The sequence below is a fragment of the Schistocerca americana genome, chromosome 5 (genome assembly GCF_021461395.2).
Source record: "Schistocerca americana isolate TAMUIC-IGC-003095 chromosome 5, iqSchAmer2.1, whole genome shotgun sequence".
Lineage (NCBI taxonomy): Eukaryota > Metazoa > Arthropoda > Insecta > Orthoptera > Acrididae > Schistocerca > Schistocerca americana.
In genome coordinates, this window is record NC_060123.1 from 427,041,199 (window position 1) to 427,063,505 (window position 22,307).

Here is a 22,307-nt window from a genome sequence, read left to right on the forward strand (position 1 = left end):
ATCGATTCTCAGTTGAAGTGGTGTGAACACACAAAGGAACTTGCAAACAGAATGTCATCAGCATGTCATGCCCTTAGAAACCTAACATCAGTATGTAACATGCAGTGTCCTTTAGTTACATATTATTCATATGTACACTCAGTGCTTAGCTAAGGCATTCTTTTTTGGGGCACAAATGCGCAAAATACCAACACAATTTTCAAAATCCAGAAAAGAGCCATAAGAATAAAAACCAAAAATAAAAGTCGAGCTCATTGTAAAGATCTGTTCAAAATACTGGGGAATTTAACTCCCCCATTTGAATACATCTACCAGTCAGTGGTACACATCAAAAATAACATTCGTAATTACTGCACAAACAGCTCCATCCATGACCATGCAACAAGAGATATACTCAACTTACATTTACCAAGAAAAAGTAAACATAAAACTCAAAACAGCATTTTCTACCAAATAATAAAACTATAAAATAAGTTACCGAAAGAGAATAGAGAAATTGTAGAAATACACTTATTTAAAAAGGCAGCTAAAAAGTACCTTTTATGCAGTACATTTTACATATTGAAGGATTACTTAGATAAAACAGAGTAGGGGTTTGATAAAAAAATTTATACATGTAAATAATAATTATTATTATTATTACTATTATAAAACATCTTACAAGTGATGAGGGAGGAGGAGGGGGAGGAGTAACAACCTCGTAAAAAAACCTGGGTCCATCTGGCTCCGGATGGTAGCACCCTGTGAGGGCCCCTGCCTAGGGTTACGGGTGAAAACCGGTCAATGGTCTCATAGGCGGATGAGGAATTTTTAACTCCCAATGGCTGAGAGAACGGAGGAACCAAAAATCTATAACTGCAAGCGTCTGTACCCAGATTGGGCGGCTTGTGGGCAGCGCCTGTTCCTCATGTTACGTTAGTCGTATTCCTGGTGGGTTACGCGAGTAATCTCCCCAACTTTGAAGAATTTCAACAGTTACAATCTTAACGCATGATGGAAATGTCTTTCAATAACGAAACTACCCCAGGTGGCCAATCCACCGTCGGCAACGACGCAAGCAGACCCAAGGATTCTGGGGAGTCTGCAACACCATGCAAATCCAACAAGATTAAACCCAGAAAAATCTTCAACATAGCAACTCTCAACATAAACTCCCTTCTCAAAGTGGGAAAACTTAAGCACCTTACAGACCAGTTAGACACGGAAGACATACAAATTGTGGCGCTACAAGAAACTCGCTTCACTGATGAAAACACATTTGAATCAAACAAATTCAGAATATTTAAAGGAAAACCTGGAAAAATTGTAATGAAGAAATGCCCTCAGCTTGGCACAGCTTTTGCTGTAAACACAAAGATTCTGAACTCTGTCGAACATTTTTGGTCAACATCATCGAGAACATCATTCCTCACTTTTCGATGTGCAAATAAAAAATACACATTAATCAATGTTCACGCTCCCACAAATGACAAAAATAATGCTAAAAATAGAGAAGAAACAGATGAATTCTGGGAAAACCTTAAGGATCATATATCAGAAATCCCAGAAAAAAATTCAAAAATACTTCTAGGAGATTTTAACGCTCAGATTGGAAAAGAAAAGAAATTCCGCGATATTGTCGGCAACTTTCCCGCACACAAACGAACCAACAAAAATGGAGAAAGGTTAATTATGCTCTGTAAGCAGTTTAAACTCAAGCTAATGTCAACACGTTTTAAACATCTTCCCAGAAAACAAAAAACCTGGGTATCTCCGATAAAGAGTATCGGAGAATTTCAAATAGATCACGTTGCCATCTCCTCCAAATGTGAAAAAGAAATATTGAACATACGTGTCCGAAAATCTCTAAACCTCGATTCCGATCACTATCTCGCGAAAATAAAAACTAAACTGATCCCACAAAACAAACAGAAAAGCAGAAACGGTGAATATAAAAACAGAAATAATATAAATTTTGATCTTACAACCCTGAGAAATTACAACCTTAAGTCCAACTCTAACCTCAAGGATTTTCAGAAAAAACTAAAGACATTCTCCCCTTCACAAAACCTCCAAGAATTTCAGAACAACTTGATTGAGGCAACAGAAACAACCTTTCCAAAAAAGAGCAAACCGAGACACCCGTGGTGGGACAGCAACTGTAATGTTCTGCATGAAAGACTTAAAGCCTGGAAAAAGTGGAACTCACATAAAACTGAAAACAACTTTGATGAATTTAAGCAAGCCAGAAAGAATGCCTCGAAAACTATTCGCAACACCAGGAGACAATATGAAAAACAACAACTGGACTCAATCGAAGAGAATTTCAAGAAATGCAACACGGCAGCTTGGTACAAAACATTCAACCAGAAACTCCGAGGATACCAGTCCCCTTGCCTAAACCTTATGAGAAATAATAAGACTCTCGCCACCAACAATACTGAAAACTGTGAAATCCTGGCTGAATATTTTGAGACACTCCTAAACTGCCAAACACCCATCCAGACTCTCAGTTTTACGCAACCAGAAACATTACCAACACATTCAACACCTCCGACACGATAGGAAATCACAAACATAATCAAAAATCTCAAAAACAGGAAAGCATGTGGAGAAGACACAATTACAGCAGAAATGCTCAAGCTTGGGGGAGAAACATCAGTAGAAGCACTACACAAAAAACTTGAACAAGTATGGAAAACCAAGAAAATCCCAAGTCACTAGAAAACTGCCCTAATTCACCCTTTGATTAAAAAAGGTGACAAAAGGGATGTTAACAACTATCGTGGAATATCGCTTCTCCCAGTCCCATACAAAATTCTATCAAAAGCTCTGCTCAATCGTATATCACCAATTATAGAGGGAAAACTTGGAGAATATCAAGCTGGCTTCAGACCAGGAAGATCCTGCGCCGAACAAATTTTTAACCTCAAAACAACAATGAACTATTTATCTATAAGGAGCAAGAAATATTTCACAACATTCATTGATTTCAAAAAAGCTTATGACTCTATCGATAGGGACACACTCATCAAAACACTTCGAGAATATGAAATAGATGAAACAACAATCACCATAATCAAAGAAACATTAACAAATACAACATCAAAAGTAAAATTCCAAGGAGAAATTTCACGGCATTTCGAGGTCAAAACCGGCGTCAGACAAGGAGATGCGCTGTGCCCGGTACTCTTCAACTGTGTTCTGGATAAAGTCATAGCAGAATGGAGAAAACACACGCAAAAACATGGAGTTGAGAAAGTCCAAATTGGAGGGAAGTGCTACAAAGCCATTGAAACCAACTGTTTTGCCTTCGCTGACGATCTCGCCTGTTTAGCTTACACACAAAAAGACACAATAAAACAAATAGAATTACTTAAAGAAACTGCTGAAAAAGCAGGCTTGCAAATTTCATTTGAAAAGACAGAAATCATTACAAATATCAAAAATCCACCAAAGAAAATAACTACGAAATACGGGAACATACAGGTATCTAAATATTTTAAATATCTTGGTGAACTAATTCAGCCTGTGGCAAAAGGTCATCCAGCCTGCAGGGCTAGAATACAAGAACTAGAGACAGCAACTCACTACTGCAGACAAATGTATTCAAAAAAATGTATATCCAAAAACATTAAACTCAGACACTACCAGACTGTCATTAGACCGCAGATACTATATGCATCAGAAACACTGGCAAATTTTACATACGCAGAACAGATAGAAAATCGTGAAAGAAGAATTGTGAGGACAATTCTTGGACACAGGAAAATAACAGATGATCAAGGCAAGCCTGTATACAGACTAAAAAGCAACAAAGAAGTGTATACGAAGTGCAGCAAAATTACAGACGAAATTAGAAAAAGAAGATGCTCCTTTTATGCTCACATCATGAGGATGAACCCGAATAGGCTTACAAAACAAATATTTTCGTACATCGCAAATCTAAAAAATAAAAATTTATGGTTTATCAACACAGAAAGAGATCTAAAAGAAATGGACATAGATCAGGAAACAATATTTAACAGAAACCTTTTTAGAAAAAAACTGAATTCATTCACGGGTTTCAGTGTGAAAATTAAAAAGACTTGTGGAACGAAATGGTCTGAAGAGAGAAAAGCCGCCTTCAGCGCAAGAATGAAAGAAGTGTGGACTGAGAGAAAGAAGACTTCCCAGAAGTGCAACAAATAACTGTTTTCACGGTCTTTCACTGCCAAATTTGTATTATAATAATAATAATAAACATCTGACATTCGACGTAACACCTTCACTTTATGTTTTTTTTTTCCTTTCTAGAAATACTTACCCCCAAGTTATGCATAGCACAATACTAACACCTCTTCCTCTTTCTGAGCTCAACGTCTCACTAATTATTGAGGAATGCTGACTCAATTTTTCAGGATAGCAAATAGGAAGTTGCGGTACAGGAAATGGACCAGAGATCACCAGAGTGTGTGTGTGTTTGTGTCTCTGTGTGTGTGCGTGCGTGCGTGTGTGTGTGTGTGTGTGTGTGTGTGTGTGTGTGTATGTGTGTATGAGAGAGAGAGAGAGAGAGAGAGAGATAGAGAGAGAGAGAGAGAGAGAGAGTATGTTTATGTGCGTAGTGAAGAAATGGCTCTAAGCACTATGAGACTTAATGTCTGAGGTCATGAGTCCCCTATATTTAGAACTACTTAAGTTAGTTAAACTTAAGCACATCACACACATCCACGCCCGAGGGACGATTCGAACCTGCGACCACAGCAGACGCGTGGTTCTGGACTGAATTGCCTAGAAACGCTAGTGTGTGTAGTGAGTGACGTGATATGCAACAATGTGCGTATAGTGTGTGCATTGACTGATAGTGAGATATGAGTGAACGATGTGACATTACATTATTTAATAAGTTATTTGTAAAAAAAGCATTGTATACCAGGAGTAAATCTAATGATTGTGTCTAACTAGAAGTCTGTAAATACATGTGTACACGAATTAACTTATTTTAAATTGGTCTAAACTTGTAAATACATTGACGTGTCCGCTATCCTTGTAAAAAGAGATATACGGATGAATATAGCTACTACTACTCCTACTACTACTAAGTATGGTGAAGTGGAAGTCTGTTCTCACCAGTTAAGAGTTAGTTCCTCCACGCTAGTTACTTAGTTCTGCAGAACCCAAATTCAGAATCCTCTGTGCTCTCCTGTGTTTCATTTCCGCATTATAAGGCTACATTCGAACAGATATCCACAAGGAAATGTTTTCTAAATTTTAAATTGATGTTCGATGCTATAATACTTCTCTTTTATCATTAAAGCTTCTTCCTCGACAGCCATTTTACATCCTCTTTACTTTCCTGTCGCTATTTATTTAACAGCCCAACAATTGTCTACTACTACTAGCCTCTCATTTCCTAATCTAATTCCCTTAGCTTCACCTGACTGCTCTTGGATATAAACGTTTAACTTTTATTTACCTTAGTTTTATGGTCTCCTTTCAAGACACTATCCATTCATTTCGATTGACTTCCTAAGTCTGACACAATTGCAATGTTATCAACAAAGTTTAAAGTTCTTATGTCAGCTTCCACGGTTAGAGAATTGGGGCTGCAAGTGCTGCCAAGCGTACCGGATTCAAATAGCGGTACCAGAGTCATGTTGCTTGCACTCAGCGCCTGAAGTCCTCCCACACCTCGTGGTCTAGTGGTTAGCGTTCCTGTCTTCAATAACCGGCCGGGTCGGAGATTTTCTTCCCTCGGGAACTGGGTACCTGTGTTGGCCTAATCATTTCGTCATCATTCGGGAAAGTGGCGACAGTGGATAGTGAGAAGACTGGGAGTATGCATGGCCATGGATAACCACGCAGTTCCCTCGGGTACTAGATAACTGTGTTGGCCTAATCATTACGTCATCATTAGGGAAAGTGGCGAGAGTGCACAGTGAGAAGATTGGGAGTATGCATGGCCACGAATAAACACGCAGTTCCCTCGGGAACTGGATACCTGTGTTGGCCTAATCATTTCGTCATCATTCGGGAAAGTGGAGAGAGTGGACGGTGAAAAGATTGGGAGTATGCACGGCCGCGGATAACCACGCAGTTCCCTCGGGAACTGGATACCTGAGTTGGACTAATCATTTCGTCATCATTCGGGAAAGTGGCGAGAGTGGACAGTGAGAAGATTGGGAGTATGCATAGCCGTTGATAACCACGCAGTTCCCTCAGGAACTGGATACCTGTGTTGGACTAATCATTTCGTCATCATTCGGGAAAGTGGCGAGAGTGGACAGTGAGAAGATTGGGAGTATGCATGGCTACGGATAACCACGCAGTTCCCTCGGGAACTGGATACCTGTGTTGGCCTAATCATTTCGTCATCATTCAGGAAAGTGGCGAGAGTGGACAGTGAGAAGATTGGGAGTATGCACGGCCACGGATAACCACGCAGTTCCCTCGGGAACTGGATACCTGTGTTGGCCTAATCATTTCGTCATCATTCGGGAAAGTGGCGAGAGTGGACAGTGAGAAGATTGGGAGTATGCATGGCCGCGGATAACCATGCAGTTCCCTCGGGAAATGGATACCTGTGTTGGCCTAATCATTTCGTCATCATTCGGGAAAGTGGCGAGAGTGGACAGTGAGAAGACTGGGAGAATGCATGGCCGCGGATAACCACGCAGCTCCCTCGGGTACTAGATAACTGTGTTGGCCTAATCATTACGTCATCATTCGGGAAAGTGGCGAGAGCGGACAGTGAGAAGATTAGGAGTATGCATGGCCGCGGATAACCACGCAGTTCCCTCGGGAACTGGATACCTGTGTTTGCCTAATCATTACGTCATCATTCGGGAAAGTGGCGAGAGTGGACAGTGAGAAGATTGGGAGTATGCGCGGCCGCGGATAACGACGCAGTTCCCTCGGGAACTGGATACCTGTGTTGGCCTAATCATTTCGTCATCATTCGGGAAAGTGGCGTGAGTGGACAGTGAAAAGATTGGGAGTATGCGCGGCCGCGGATAACGACGCAGTTCCCTCGGGAACTGGATACCTGTGTTGGCCTAATCATTTCGTCATCATTCGGGAAAGTGGCGAGAGTATACAGTGAGTAGATTGGGAGTATGCATGGCCGCGGATAACCACGCAGTTCCCTCGGGAACTGGATACCTGTGTTGGCCTAATCATTTCGTCATCCAGGAAAGTGGCGGGAGTGGATAGTGAGAAGATTGGTAGTATGCACGGCCGCGGATAACCACGCAGTTGAGCACTCCACAAATCAAATATCATCATCATCAGTGCCTGAAAATAATCACCAAAGTGTACTTTACTAAACAAGGCAGTGCTTTAATTACTCTCAACATAAATGGCTCGTTGTAGGCGAATCAATGAGTGACCTGCAGGCGTGACCAAGTGTTTGATTAAACCATATTCGTCTGCGATATCGGAACTGATACCAACTCAGTAAAGAGTAACTACAGAAACTGATTTGTCCCGAGAAGTTGGGGTGTATTACTGAAAGAAAGACATGTCCGAAAGAACAGACATCGCACATTCATGACTCCCCGGTCGCATATATTCATGATGAAAGAGAAATACCGACGTCAGCCGCATGAGGAAACTGAAATAATTCAGTAGTGACAGTTTTAAACATGACTGTCTCTCAGCAACCGTAAATAAATTTCACCACAGGAATCACACAGTAAACTGGTTGCAAATAACTGTTTGGTGCAGTGAGCTACGTTTCGACACCTTTCAGGATTTCCTCATCAGAATGAAATTTTGAGAAACCTTATAAAACAATACACAGAAAATTAAGTCTGACAAAATTACTAACCAAGATGACAATTTTCACGGTACGCATAGGGTACTTCAGTAAAACTACATTGCGAGAAAGCAATGGTCAAAGTTTCGAGTGATATGCTCAAGTCAAAAATTAAAATTAAACGTCCAGATATCTGAGGTCATCAGTCCCCTATAACTTAGAACTACTTAAACCTAAATAACCTAAAGACATCACACATATCCATGCCCGAGGCAGGATTCGAACCTACGATCGTAGCGGTAGTGCGGTTCCAGACTGAAGCGCCTAGAACCACTTGAAAATTTTTCTGTGCGAGCTCTGATATCTCTTATTTTATCGTGATGTTCATTTCTTCCTATGTAGGTGGGTGCCGACATAATGTTTTCGCAATCGGAGGTGAAACCTAGTGTTTGAAATTTGATGAGAAGATCTCATCGCAACGAAAAACGCCTTTAACAATTGCCACTCCAATTCACGTATCATGCCTGTGGCACTATCTCTCCTATTTCGCGATAATACAAAACGAGATGCCGTTCTTTCTACTTTTTTGATGACATCATCCGTCTGTCCCACCTGATGCGGAACCCACACCGTACAGCAGTACCCCAGAATAGGGCAGACGAGCGTGGTGTAAGCAGTCTCTTTAATAGACCTGTTGCACCTTCTATAAAGTGTTTTGCCAATGAATCGCAGCAGTCTTTGGTTTGCTCTGTCCACAGCATTATCTATGTGATCGTTCCAATTTACGTTATTTGTAACTGTAATCCGTAAGTATGTAGTCGGATTTGCAGCCTTCAGATTTGTGTGACTTATCGCGTAATCGAAATTTAGCAGATTGCTTTTAGTACTCATGTGAATAACTTCACACTGTTCTTTGGTCAGGGTCAATTGCCACTTTTCTCACCATGCATATATCTTATCTAAATAATTTTGCAATTCGTTTTGGTCATCTCATGACTTAACAAGAAGGTAAATGGCAGCATCATCAGCAAACAATCTAAGACCGCTATTCAGATTGTCTCCTATGTCGTTAATATAGATCAAGAATAATAGAGGGCCTATACCATTCCTTGCGGAACGCCGGATATTACTTTTCCTTTACTCGATGGCTTTCCGTCTGTTACTACGAACTCTGACCTTTCTCACAGGAAATCACGAATCCAGTCGCACAACTGAGGGGATATTCCATAGGCATGCAGTTTGGTTAGAAGACGCTTGTGAGGAACATTGTCGAAAGCCTTCTCGAAATCGAAAAATATGGAATGAATTTGACATCCCCTGTCGATAGCCCTCATTACTTCATGAGCATAAAGAGCTAATTGTGTTTGACAAGAACGATATTTACTGAATCCGAGCTGACTATGTCTCAATAAATCGTTTTCTTCGATGTACTTCATAATGCTCGAACACGGTATATGTTCCAAAACCCTACTGATAATCGACGTTAGTGATATGGGACTGTAATTCAGTGGATTACTCCTTCTTCCCTTTTTGGTTATTGGTGTGCTTGAGCAATTTTCCAGCCTTTAGGTACGGCTCTTTCTGTGGTCGAGCGGTTGTATATAATTGCTAAATATGGAACTATTGTACCAGCATACTCTGAAATGACAAACAATACAAATTAAGCCGCCTATTGGGGGCAGAAAGTGGTATGTGCCCATTTGAGACATTATAACACAAATAATTGAATTAAGCAACAGATAATTCTGAAAACAAAATACAAAGGAAGATAACTTAAAGAACTTTTGAAAATACAAAAAAAGAGGAGTAAATGAAGCATAACAGAGCCATGTATTAGGCTATACAGAAATTACCATTACGTATAACACAGGATATTAAAAAATATTTATACAAACAGCTGCACATTCCAAAAAATATCTGCATAACGTTTTGTGATACACATCTATGAGACTCGAAGAAAAAGATGTCTCGGGACTCTAGGTACGGAACCACAGTAAAAGATAAAGGAATCTAAATTCCCCAAGTAGTAAATTAATGTCCCTGAAAAAATTTTTGCTACGTGACTGTAAATCTTCAATGAGGATGAGGCCATCGTTCTTAAACATATGCTTGAAAATCTCCAGCTCTTCGAGTACGTCTAGCCTATGACCTTTCTTTTCCCCCTATACGAAATGGAAATTTCATCAAAACTTTTCGGTTCGTGACCGGAATTTAACAGATGATCAGCAAAAGTGGAATTATGTACTTCAGTGCTTCTTTTCCCCCAATAAATGTGCCTTGTACCTGACAATGAGAGATTTTCCCGTTTATCTTATGTAATAAAAGGGACACGTATCACAAGTGATTTTATAAACTCCTGAACTGTGTATAGGAGCAGCTGTGGACTTGAGATTGTCAGCAAGACTTCTTAGTATGTTATTGTTAGTTGAAAAAGTAACATTGATTCCATATTTTTCAAGTAGAAGACGACGAATTCTATAGGAAATAGACCTAAAAGAGAATAGATAAGCTTTTTTGTACTCGTTATTGTAAGTTAAACGAGCTCGGATAGACTAAACAGTTAAGGCGAGCGCGTAAAACAGGAAATCCCGATCTGGCACAAATTTCCCTTGTCACCATTGAATTATTTCAATGTCCTGATGCAACTGACGTCGATATTGCTCTTTCATTTGAAAGACTAAATATGTGCCACGATTTATCATTTGTACTATCGACTACATCATGTTTTACATCGCAGTAGTCACTGGTCGCAAAATATAAAGAAAGTAACGTTCTAACGATACACATAGTCTTTTCGTCATAGTGTATAGCTGTATAGAAACGGGTATAAATATCACTTTTTAAATAAATGTAACTGACTGCATTAAAATTACTCCTATGAACACATTTCAGTTGTGCGGAAGATGAGGAAAAGTATTCTTATTATTTATTTAACGGTAAAACTTTGTTGCGGTTTTCAGTTTTACAAACTGCTATTAGAATCGTATGTAGAGTGAGAGACCATTATTGGTACATGCTCGAAATTCAAGACATGTGTTCCTGAATTGTGTATTTCATGGCACCTTCCGCTTCGTTTTACATTTTTGTATTTATAAAGCCACGTTCTGTGCTATGTATGTTGTAATTTGCATTCGTCAGGCCTTCCAAGTCTTCTTTATTTTGGGGAAGATGGACCACGCCATCTGCAGTCATTAGCATGGGCATCTGTTCCCGCAATATTATTAAACATAGCCGTGTGTCGATACACGGAGCACATTCAAAACCGGGCCTTTTTTTCGTGCATTGCTGTCAATAGAAATTTAGTAATTAATTTGAAAGAATAATTTCCTTTTCCTGTTTTCATATTATGACAAAACAAAATAACGAAGTGAGAGAGGCGGCGAAATATTTACAGAGCACTTCAGGACTGGAAACTTGGGAACAATTACTTGCAATAAATACAAATACTGAAGCTTTTATGGGATAATAATGTCAATTTCGAGTAGTGGTGACGGCACACTCAACGAATTCATAAACGCATAACACTATTGTTTTAGTTTTGTTACTAACAGTTTTCATAAAACATCCCTATTCAGTTTGGAGGCCTTGCGTTTCTCCCACAATGTTAAATATAGTCATTTATTACAAGATTATTCAATATTTGTTTGGTAGAATGGAAATGGATGCGACGTCTCCAGCTACAGTGAGCCACTTATCCATCGATGGGACAGCAGAAAATCGTAATATTAGATCTCGATGACACACTGGTGATGGTATCATTAGAGACAGAGTTTAGACCAGGTTTCTCACGGAGTAGAGTCTCGAGATGCTTTTCGTACTTCACTTTAAGCTATCTAATACAGTATTTTTCATCTCATAGCTAACTAGAAGATTTTACTCCACTCAGCATAATATTTTGTGCAAATGAGAAGGAAAAATTAAATTTATTTTTCTTTTAGTTGATTATCTGGGAATATTTTGTTGTTGAAGTTCATTCTGCAGTGTCTTACTTCTACAATAGTTTTCTCTTGGTTAGTGTAAGTACTTTGGCTTTGTTCCAAATGAAATAAAGTAAACGGTTTCATTGACTTATAAACATGAATTCTTCTAATACCACTGAAACGACTACAGACTTCAGAATGACTCACTGTGTGTCTCACTGACTGATCGTACATTTTCGCACATGGTGCCTAAATGTATTATAATACTGCTTGCTACAAAAGAGGTATTTCAAACAATAATTTCATTTTAAATTTTACGCACATTTTACATAGTATTCCTTTAATATGATAACAAATGATTTGGTAGTCAGATAATACTATTTCGTTACATGTGAAACATAACTATCGAAATTTCTATAAACGCCTTTTTGTTCCTGTTCGACTTATAAATTTTTCTTACTACTATCGAAATAATAAAACGAAATATTTTGTTTTCTAATTTCTTTAGGAAGATTAAAGGTGATAATATTTTCCCTTAACATTTGTAATTTATATTATTGCATGACAACATCTATTAACTCATCAAATACATTTCTGTACCAAGTTGTACAATATGAGAAAAATCTTCTGTCTTTAAACAGAAAATACCCAGTTTTCTTTTGGTTGTGCTTGATAATTGAATTGTTGATTGAAAAGCTGTGTGCATGTTTTCTCTTAAGTATTTAGAGGGTGTGGATCCTCACAGAAATTAAATTGAAATACATTTTTTCGTACATAGTATCTTGTTTACAGTGGACGCATGCGACCTGGTGGATTCCGTCTTCCTAGGTATCTGAAAGGAGTACAACACAGTACCATACCACCGAATGATAGGTTAACCCAGATATGATACTACTAAATTTCACAATGTCATGGGCTCAATAAGTTTTTCACTAACAGAACCAGCCTGATACTTTTTACCTAATGACTAGTGTTCAGTGGAAATGCAAGTACCACTGGGTGTGCCCAAAGGAATATTAATAGGACTTTCATTGTTCTTAAAATCACAGATGATTTATTACATAGGAACAGCAACATAATCAAATTGTCCACTGAAAATATTGTTTCTGCAAGAAAGTATCGTCACTGGACAATGATAAGAAATTGCAGTAATATGGACCACATTTCCATTTAGTTTACTGAAAGGTCTCCTTAATTGTAGACTTCCTTGTCCCCACGGCTTCACCTGCAGCTGCGCTCAAAACATGCGTTGAACAGATCACCCCCTCCCCCTCTTTGTTTCCTTCTTTTCCTCCCTCTGTCTACCTCATCCTCCCTTCACCAGCTATCTCCTCCTCCCCACTGTCTCTATGACTTTTCATCTCCTCCCCCTCTCTTCATCCATTCCCTTCACCCTCCTCTATCTTAGTATATCCTCCTCCTCCTTTCTCTGTCTCCAGGTGCACCTGTTCATTACTCCCCTATACCTTCCACCTGTCACAGGCATTTCATTTCCCCCTCCTCCCCTCTGCCTGTCCAGTTCCTCCTCCCCTCGCTCTGTCCATCACCTCCTCTTTCCATCTTTTGTCCCCAGCCATGATCATTGGTGCATGTAGGCCCTGCATTACACTTCAATAAAGCAGGCCGACACTATATCCACAAAATGACTTGACATAAAAGACAGCCTGCATGTCAGGACCCGGAAAATCGCTTCTTGATATTAAGTAGTTTCAGCGACTGAGGTCAACTGACTATTCTATGCATCCTCAACTTCAGCTGATGGTGTTGTCTGAAGATGGCCTAAGCCTAGGCCGAAACCGGTCATTTTAGTAAAATACTCCTCACGAGCTAGCCTGTTTTTTCACTGATTTTATACTGACAGGTAGGCTGCCTGCAAATCAGGTTGATTTGGGCAGTCTGATACTGTTCCCACGTAACGTTCCTGTCATGCATAGCAGCGTACATGCTAAACGCGTCTTCGCCCATATCTCCACTCTTACTGGAGCTAGGAGGCTATGAACCCCACAGTGTTGATACCCCTGAGATCTGCTGTTTCTGTGCCAAATTTGCTTTAGGAGGAGATCCTAGACATTCACACATACCACATACGCTCTTACTTTTATATACAACAGGTAAATACAAGATAATGTGTCCCAATAAATGTGTGAAGGTGAATATCTTGAGCAAGTCATAGTGTGTAACTATCTAAGTTACTAGTGTGAAACGCTGTGAAATGGAACAAACACGTAACATCAAAGCTAGGAAAGGCGAATAGAAGATATAGTGTTGCTCAAAGTTACTTGGGAAATTCAGTTCATCTATATAGGGTATCATATACAAGAAGATAGTACGAATAGTTCTGTGGAATTCGTCATCGTCTTAAAGCCTTGCAGGTAAGCACAATAGCTGATACCGATGCTGCTAGGATTGTAAGAGGGTGGTATTGTACATATGAAAGTGTAGGGAACTTACATGGTAGTCTCTAGAAGAAAGGCAACGTCGTTATTGTAAAATACTGTTGAGTAAATTTAGAGATATTGTGGTCAACCATGGTCAAGGAATAGCCTGGTTAGTGAGCCATGGCGGCCTCCTTGATGGCGCGTGCGTGATCCTACTTGCGCCACCTGTGCGTGCTCCAGGGACTCTGGCCTTCGTCATATCATCTTTGCTGGGTTAAGTGTTTCCTCTATGGGTCAGTGAGTGGCGTGTCGGACACGCAGTTGCACAGATGTGCCTGAAGTACTCAGCGTCCTGGCGATTGCAGTGAGTTAAAACTGTTGACCGTTGATATCGGCGAGTTTAGTGGAAAAGGAGCGGCTCTCGTCGCGTGCAACCCGGTTACGATGTGCATCAGTCGATCGTAGTGTGCTAAATTCACCGAGATGTCAGCAGCGACGAGCAGCAGGGCGGTATTATCCGGTGCTTACCTCGCGTCCTGAAGCTATGGGCCACCTTGGCATTTGTTTGAAATTATCTAGGAAGACTGTTAGTAAGTACCATACTTTGTTAATTCTGTCTGATATGGGTTGGTCAGGAATCCAGTTTCTTTATACCTTTCATTGAGGCTGTGTGTCTCAATCTGGAGGTTTCTGTATGCGCCAAACTTATTATGCAGTGTTACTCTTGTATCTGAAATAATGGTCTGTTATTATTGAGTATCTGATACTACTCATTGTAATATCTGTTTGTTGTGCACCTCATGATCCTTCCTGGGAGTGGTTAGTGAATTGGGCCTGTCTCATATTCCGTGCTGAGGAGCCATGCGCGTTATTGGGATGCCATGATGCTCGTTATTAGCTCAAGAATGATTTGTTACTAAGATGTCAAGTGTGTTTTCGCAACCGTTTACTATTCGAGTGAGCTGATAACTAACTGCCCGAAATTTTTTTCAGAGAATGTGTTTAACACAATTTTATGCGTACCTCCGGATTTAAACATGTATTTTCGCCATCATATCAAGGGTAAATTGAAATCATCACCAACCATAATTATATGAGTCGCATACATGTTTGAAATTATCCTCAAGTTTTCTTGGAATCTTTCAGCAATTCTGCCATATGAGTTGGGAGCTCGCTAAAAGAATCCAGTTAACTTTTTTAAATTCAGATTACCAAGAATGACCTCTACCGATACTGACTCACAGGAACTATCTACTCAAATTTCACTACAAGATAAACTACTTCTAACGGCAATAAACAAGCCACCGCCAACTGAATTTACCCTATCCTTTCCGAACTCAGTTAGGCCCTTCGCAAAAATTTTGGGCTGTACCTATCTCTGGGTTCAGCCAGCTTTCAGTGCCTATGCCTGTTTGAGCATCAGTGCTTTCTATTGGCGCTTGGAGCTCTGGTAATTTTCTAACGCAGCTACGACAATTTACAACTGTTATACCGATGTTTCCTAAATCAACGTTCATTCTGCGTTTGACCTACATCCTTTGAGATGAAGCTCTTTCTATGTTTCCCCGAAGCCCTTTTATGCAAAAAAACCGCCCAGTCCAACTAACTGTGTAGCTGCCTCCTGCGTGTAGTGGATTCCTGACCTATTTAGCGAAATCTGAAACCCCACCACAAAATGTTGAAAGCCAAGGAATCTGAAGTCTACACGGTCGCAGGACACCCTGACCACCTGATTCAGACCGTCCACTTGGCTTTGTACCAGAGGTCCACAAATGGTCCTGTTGACTGTTCTGCAAATAGTGAATTCCGCTTTCGTTTCGCAGGCAAGACTGACAGCCCTTATCACTAATGACAACTGCCCAAAACCAGAGAGTATCTCTTCCAATACAAAGCAACACGAATCATTGGTACTGCCATGAGCCACCACCTGCAGTTGGCTGCACTCTGTGCTCTTCGTGGCATCAGGAAGGACCCATTCCACACCTAGAATGACTCCACCTGGTATTCACATGGAGTGCACACTAGCTTTCTTCCCTGGTTGGCAACCTTGTATGTAAGTGGCTCCATAACGCGCCTAACATTGGAACTCCCAGATTTCCTTAATCCAACCCTCTGTGACTGCCCAGATCTTGTAGGCTGAGAGGTTTCCTCTAAAACAGGACATTGTCAGCTACAGACAGCACCCGGAAACTGTTTGTCGGACTACCTGGGGAGGCCTTATGTTTGGCCCCCCTAGCATGTCTTTCACAACCTGCCACACGCAGTGGCGACCTCCCACTCGACTACAGAGCAGATCGCCAGACTCATAGGTCGTGATGGACGACCGTTGGGCCCCATGGCTATTCCACATAAATGCTGCCCATTAACTGCAATCTTAAGCTGGTAACCGAAGCCAACACAGTCTTGAGTATCAACAACTCATCTCACATCCACACACAACAAACGCAGCCCCTTAACTGAAACAATGTCTTTGAGAGCGACCTAAATCCTGTCTACTTCTTTGCCTCAAATGCAATCTTTGTCCTTCTTCTTCGTAATTAGTGGGAGGGAAGTTGCGTAATAGAGCGAAGTCACGTTTGTGATATTCTAGAAAGGAGACACATTTACATTAAACTGCAGTTCATGGGAAATAGTCGCTGTTAAATTTGGCCGATCTGACATTTGAAGAATTGAAAATACATAATTAATAATTGGAGACAGTTTATTTTATTCCAAGTGATTCATCGAACATTCTCAATCAAGATCTGTACTATAGTGATACTCCTTGCGGCGGCGCGGTTCCTTCCGTCCCTTTACGACGAACCTGCACCTACCTGTGAACATTGTCTCAGCATATCATCAGTAGGGAAGCCGAGAGAAACATACTGTACTTCGACGTGAACTAGGCTGCAATTAAAGTCACTAATCTATGTTTCGAGAGAAAGTTTTCACACGAAATGAAAGGTTGGAAATGTTGTCCTTCTGAAACTTAGGTGCACAAGTATCACTGCCAAGCCTGTGCTAGTCTTAACGCAGTCACTCACAATCCCTTTCACTCACGTTAGCAAGTTTATGGTGTTGCATTTCCCGAAAACGTAATTTCTACAAAAATACGGATTGTTTTTGATTGAGAATGCTCGACAAATATTAAGTCTGTCGGTATCTAATGCAGTCACAGTTTTTAGCCACCGACCTGCTCAATACGCCACGCGGAATTTATGTCTTTTCTCGTCACAAAATTCACTTAAAAATTCCGAATTTTCTACACACCCATCGGAATAATTATGCCGTCACTTTACAACACTTTCGATGTATGAAACTCTGATACATCCGGCAACTTATCATTTCCATCGGAACTACTGCTACACACGTCCGAACTGTTTCATGGCTAGGCTCAGACTTCTCTCTAGAATACTCTAAGTCTTCTCTACCAGCAGAGAAAGGCGCGCGAAGAATATTACTTTACCATTGGTCAGTTTACTCAACAGCAACAATAGCAAGACAACATTCTCCCGCGTCACTCCGCGCTTTTCATCAATAACCAATCGCAAAATAGTCTACCTAACGAGTGGACTTTTTAGCAACGTAATTATCTAATATGCTGAAGTTTTGTTTGTGCATAAAGTTGTTTACTATTGTTATTTATACCTGAATTAACTTTCCCTTTACCATAAACTTACTTTACAAATCTATTCTACAAAAATCCCCTTTGTCCACATCCATACTTTTTCGAATTGTTCCCACACTATATCCACTACACTACTCGTTAAACAATTATCTTCATATTAACCTTAAACCACACTCACTCATCATTCATACTGCTATAACACATTTATAACATTTTACATACACAAAAAGACATAATAACACTTTATGAAAATACTAGAACAGTTTACGAAAAATATTCTATTACTTTAGTACACTCTAGTGGGCACAATCGAAACTAAATTCCAGTCCCCTATCCAGTACTGTTCTCTATCGGCTGATACATAAACTACGTGCGCATCCAGTCTCGCGTCACCATGTGTCACTATCTAGCTCTGAGACACATCTCCCACTTAACCGCCACTAAGTCAGGATCGGTTTACGGTGGCCTCATCCTGTCAAGAAGAGAACGAGACGAATTTGAAGTGAATCAGATAAGTAAAAAGTTATGTAAAAGGTTATATGAAGACAAGTTGTTCACTTAATTTGTTACCAGAAATCTCGAAAAGTTCTTGAGCGATTTGCTTCAGATATTTACACGATACTCTAATAAACATTTTGATGGACATAAGTCATGTTTTTCTTTAAACAATAGCATACAGTTCTTCGGTTAAAAGCATCTGCGAGAAAGAAAATGCTGTGCTGTGAAAATGTGTTGTTTCGTTTTCTATCTCGTAGAGAGTTATAATTATGTACACACACACACACACACACACACTCATTCAGTTGGTTTTAACAGAAAAAAACGGAAGTTGTAATTATGGTTAACAGTCTCGTGATTACAATACACTACAGGATCAGAATCGACCGAAACTTTGTAATCCTACCCATTTGCAGATTAAAGCTATGTGAAATTTTGTCACTGAAGCTACTACGCACACATACCCATCAGCAGGATAGTTCTATCTCGTAACAATTCATTGTAATAACCTTCCGTAGTCCGCAGCTCGTGGTCGTGCGGTAGCGTTCTCGCTTCCCGCGCCCGAGTTCCCGGGTTCGATTCCCGGCGGGGTCAGCGATTTTCTCTGCCTCGTGATGACTGGGTGTTGTGTGATGTCCTTAGGTTAGGTAGGTTTAAGTAGTTCTAAGTTCTAGGGGACTGATGACCATAGCTGTTAAGTCCCATAGTACTCAGAGCCATTTTTGAATCTTCCGTACCAAGGCAATAACAAATAGTAACGCTCGCTGCCAGAGAGAGAGAGAGAGTTGGACAGACTAGGTGGGCAAAAGGGGGGGGGGGGGGGATGGACACGTAGGGGATACAATGAATAGAGGGGGAAAGAGGAGGAGGTGTGGAGAGGTGGAGGTTGGAAGAAATGGACAGAGAGATGGTAGAGAAGGAAAAAAAAGAGGGAAGGAGTGTTCGACAGAGAGAGGGGAGATAAGGAGATTAGAAGGTACGTCCATAATATTTATCAATTGCGGAACATTTCCAGCTTCGATAGTATTTTAGTAAAGCAGAGAAGCCATTCAGTGGCATTTTCTTCAGAATAATTGAAAAAGTCTGTTCAGAGGAATTGAAAAAACGTATTGGAAGAGCAGTGTTGTAAGATACAGATATTAGCAGTACGCGTGCCCAGCTCTCGCGTTTTGCGCAGTGTGGCGGCGCTCCCTGACAAACGCACAGCCGGTGGCGACCCCGGCCCTGACACGGCGATTCGGTGGTCGGACACGGCCCGCGGGTAAAAACCGCTGGCAGCGGCCGCAGAGATAAGTGAGCCCTCCAGGGCGCGGCTGCTGGGCCGGCGAGTTATGGCGCGCGGCGGTCGAGTGCGGCCATTTGTGGCTGCCGAGGAGAGGCGGCAAGTAATGGCGCGCACACTCAGCCTTTCGGTCACATGACGCGGTGGTCATTAACCAGAAGGCGTCACCGCTCTTACATCACTGCACGCCGTCAGATACGCGAGTGAAAGTGAGTTAGCCACACAGGTTGCTTTTAGAACTGCCTCATGAATGTGTCATGCAACTAATGTTACAATAGCATGCATTGGATCACATTTTTAAATACAAATATGATTAGCGTTTTAGGGTAACCACACAAGTAGGCAGGAGTGAAGCTGTCTACATTCTGTACATAATAAAACTGTTACGTCCCTAACGTGAGTGTTGCTTGGGATTGGGCGACAGCATTAGGGGAGAAATGGAAATAATCGGTTGGCCTGAGAGACAGTCTTGACCTGACTAAGTTGTTAAATTTCCCTTATTACAAAAGGCAAGAACTGGAATTAGTACTGAATTACAAAAACTGAGAGTCTTACAATTTCTGACTTTATTCAGAGAATGCTCTGAACCTCGTATACTTATGCTCCAAATGAGTTGTATCCACAAAACACCAAGTCTTTATATGGTGACTGACTACCACCGTTACGTCTGTTAAGGGGAAATTGTATGTCCTATGCCACCAATGTTAAATTATCGAATTTTGTGACCCATTATCTTGGAAACTTTTTAAGACACCAACTTACAATTTTCCATAGTTATTGAATGAACCATTCTAGATAAACTGTACTAGAATTATTACTAAAATTGTATCGTGGGACGTGTTATCTTTTTTTTTTCAAACACTCAATTTTTTGACAGAATTTTGTAAATAAATGAACGTGAAAGCAAAACAACTCAGGATATTTTAATTATTCTAGTTCCATGCGTGTTGAATCTCACACTTGGCATGCCGTGAAAATTTCATGTCTCTACCATCAGTACATTTTTAGAACACGGGTCATTTTTTGCAAAAAATGTAGTTCAGATATACTGAGGTTTAAAACTTTTTTATTACAAATTCTTATACAGACTTACATTTCTGAGTCTTTTATGCACTAGAATTGCCCTGGCCCATAGTCTGTGTCTTCTTCAGTGTCACAACAGCCAGTGCTTGTCTCCTCCTTTTCTTTCTTGCTTCTTTTAGTCATTTGCTGAACAGCTAACTCTGCTTCACTTACACGAAGTTCATCCAGTTCCCGCAGTCCTTTAGCTGTGTTCTGTCCAAATCTAATCCCTTACTTCTCCAGAACCTTATGTCTTTCATAGTTCCCACCATTAAAAGTTATTACAGCATCACACACTGCTAACTTTAGAGTCATAAGACCAACAAATATATTTTTAGGCACATGGCACCGCATAACATTACTGAAGGACTCATTCAAATTCTGGGTCTTGCCATGTAAACACTTTTTTAGTAGCCCAGGGTTTCCCAAATCTCTGTAAAGAGGTTTGATTGCCATAATATCATTACTTTTACCACTGTCACACGTTTATAAAATTACTTTCCTTTTCAATGCACTAGGAGGCGTGATCACTTCACAGACATTATCGTGGTTTCCTTCACTGCTAGCACACATGTTTTCAGGTACTTCAGAAGAAACTGCAGGTCTTCCATATCTGTTACCCGCAAATTTGCGTTTCTTGAAGTCACTTTTACGCTCAGTCATTTTATTTACGTATAAAAAACAAAAGAAGTTAACTTACTACAAAAATAGCCGATAATCACACTACTTTCAACGAAAACTAGTATCAGAAACAAAGGACTGATTTGCTTATTCGTAATGCTAATTTCTGAGACGTATCAGTACAAAACAAAGCAATTCACAGCCTTCTAGAATGTGTAGTTCCCAAGATATGACTGCTCAACTGTGGTGGTATATGCATAGCCGCGAAATTTGAGTCACACGTAAACATTCAAAATATTGTTTGAAAGTCTCACAATTGTCTGATTTTAATGTATTATATACCAAAATGTTCAGGAAAGTCCAACGTACATTATGGAGTAGAAACAGAAAATGTCGAATTTCAACGAATTTCAGGTACAGTTGCCTTAAAAGAACCTGTGAGTACTAACTACATTTGCACACACGACCCCACGAGACGACACTCAGGAGTTCTAATCTACCAGGCCAGAACTCCATCTACTGTTTCGAATTACTGTAGAAAACTCTGCTCAACACTGCTCAGCTATAACTTCGGGTTTTTCTGACAATACTGCTCTCAAGTTCCATTAGGATCTGCCTGTCCTGGCCACCCTCTACTAGTGTCTGGTCTAACTTCCGCGACTTTCCCTTCGGAGTATCTGCATCTGAGTTGTAACCAATTTTGAAGGGCCCTCGCCGTCACATTGGCTCCAATTTATGCTCAGTTCTTAAGAAGCTGAGTGGAGGGATAGAGGTGTCTGTTGTAAATTCGTGTCCTCGACCTTCTTCATGATGTGTAAGTGCCCTTTGTAGTGTTGGCAGAAGAGCCAACACTGTTTTTTCTAGAGGAGGCCGAAATGCACGCGTTTAATTACACGCTGACTGGCGTGAGGTCTGGAACAGGACAATATCTTGAGAATTGCAAATAAAGTACGTAGTTGATATAATACTTAACTTTAATCCACAATTGTAGAACATCGCTCTTGATGATACATGCTTCACATAATAAATATCAATTGAATACGGCGCCTTGCTAGGTCGTAGCAAATGTAGCTGAAGGCTATGCTAACTATCGTCTCGGCAAATGAGAGCGTAGTTGTCAGTGAACCTTTCCTTGCAAAGTCGGCTGTACAACTGGGGCGAGTGCTAGTAAGTCTCTCTAGACCTGCCGTGTGGTGGCGCTCGGTCTGCTATCACTGACAGTGGC